The sequence below is a fragment of the Aplysia californica genome, unplaced genomic scaffold (assembly GCF_000002075.1).
Source record: "Aplysia californica isolate F4 #8 unplaced genomic scaffold, AplCal3.0 scaffold00275, whole genome shotgun sequence".
In the NCBI taxonomy this organism is placed as follows: Eukaryota; Metazoa; Mollusca; class Gastropoda; order Aplysiida; family Aplysiidae; genus Aplysia; species Aplysia californica.
Window position 1 is genome coordinate 22,436 of NW_004797545.1, and position 1,848 is coordinate 24,283.

Sequence of the window (1,848 nt, forward strand, 5' to 3'; positions counted from 1 at the left end):
GGGTGGGGGATAGGGGTAAAACAATTGTATGCGGTATTCGCCCCCTCTCTTACTATCATTAGAGTCAGTTCTGACTCCACTCTCCCTCGTCAACTTCCATCTCTTCTTTTCCCTCCCTCTATACCCGTCTTTCTCACTCTCATTCTCTCTCCCTCTCTGCCTCTCCCTTACTTTTCCTCTCACCCGCCTTTCTTCACATCCCCGTCTCTCTCTGAACCTTTTATACCTTTACAAAAAGAAACAGAACGTAAACAGTCAGCCACAACCCGAACAAAATTATAATGCGAGAAACGTCTAAGAAAAAAAAAAGAAAAGAAAAAAGGAAAGACAATAAACCCGCCCACTATCATTAAACCAATTTATAACAAGAAAAGAACCTCGCCAGACGTCCCCCGCCCACCACTAAAAGAAAAGAATCTCCACTGATACGCCAATGGCAATCCCAGGAGAGTGTCGTGACGCGAGGCGACGGAACCAGGCGCTCGTTAGTTGCTTTAAAAAAAAAAAAAAGGAATGATATAGAGTTATTGGTATCATCTTTAATCTTTTTCATTTGTCTTATTTTTAATTTTTAAAAATACCCATCTATCATGAACAAAAGTTGAGATATGTGTGATCGATGGAGGTTTGGGTCGCTTGGTTTCAGAGGTAAAATTCGCTAGAGAATGGACGCCAAAGTGTGAGGGCTTCGAAAGCTTACGTGTCGTTGAAAACTGAAAAATGTCAATTTTTATGTCTGTGATCGACATTTTTCAGTTATATCGACACAGGGATTTGACGTAAATGCTATTGAGAAAGCAACAAAAAACAAAAAAAAGCAAAAACAAACCAACCAACAAACAAACAGACAAACAAACAACAAACAGATAAAAAGAACCAATCAAAAGAATTGCTCAACAGCCAGAAAAATGCCGAGTTTTTTTTTAAATTTTATTATTTTGACAAGCACCTGATTTCATCACGATGCCGCACAAATTTATAACAACAAAAGATACCCCCACCCCCCTCCACCCACAAACACAAAAGAATCTCCGCTGATACAGCAATGACAAGCTGAGGGGAGCAGCATTATCTTAAACCACGTCCACACTACATCGGAATGCCACTTGAAGAGCGACCGCCTTCAAACCACAGCGACGAGTAGGGTTATCAGATTCCGCGCGAAATCGGGTGTGAAAACATTGGCGGACGTAGCAGCGATTTGAACTGAGATTAAAAGATTCATGTCAGCTGTCGACTGATAAACTGTTGTCTCGGGTACATTAATTATCCCGGTGCCGGCAAAAGTCTGCAGATAAACCCTCGCACAACATAAAGGTGAATGGATTTCGAATAAAATACGGCTAGGCACAAGTGTTGTTGGCCGCTGATTGCTGTGATTTTTTACAGAACGATGTACGTGTAATTACAGGATCAAAGGGGGGGATTTCAGGGGTGGTTACCGGTGCGAGGGTTGAAGGTCTTTTAATAAAGAGCAGGAGTTGGAGAGAGAATTAATGTTAGGATAGGGAGAGAGAGAGGGGAAAAACAAGGATTGCTCGATAAACAGAAAGAGACGTGTGCAGAGAAATAATTGTGTGGTGGAGAATAGGGCTGGTGGGTTAGAAAAAAACAAAGGGAGTGGGTTGATTTATTGACGAGCAGATTGATAGATAGATGAATGGATGGATGGATGGATGGATGGATGGATGGATGGATGGATGGATGGATGGGTGGATGGGTGGACGGGTGGACGGGTGGATGAATGGGTTGATATATATATATGGGTAGATGGGTGGAGAGAAAAAGAGAAAGAGAGACTATTTGGCTAGAGAAAACCCCCCAGAGAAAGTGGGAAGAATGGGGGGG

The 1,848-nt window shown here is 42.4% G+C and overlaps 1 protein-coding gene across 1 annotated transcript in view; it reads left to right on the forward strand.

Annotated features, from left to right (window-relative positions):
* LOC101857491 (semaphorin-5A) overlaps window positions 1-1,848 on the forward strand; it is a gene marked incomplete in the record, with an annotated part of 95,717 nt that overhangs the window by 13,856 nt on the left and 80,013 nt on the right.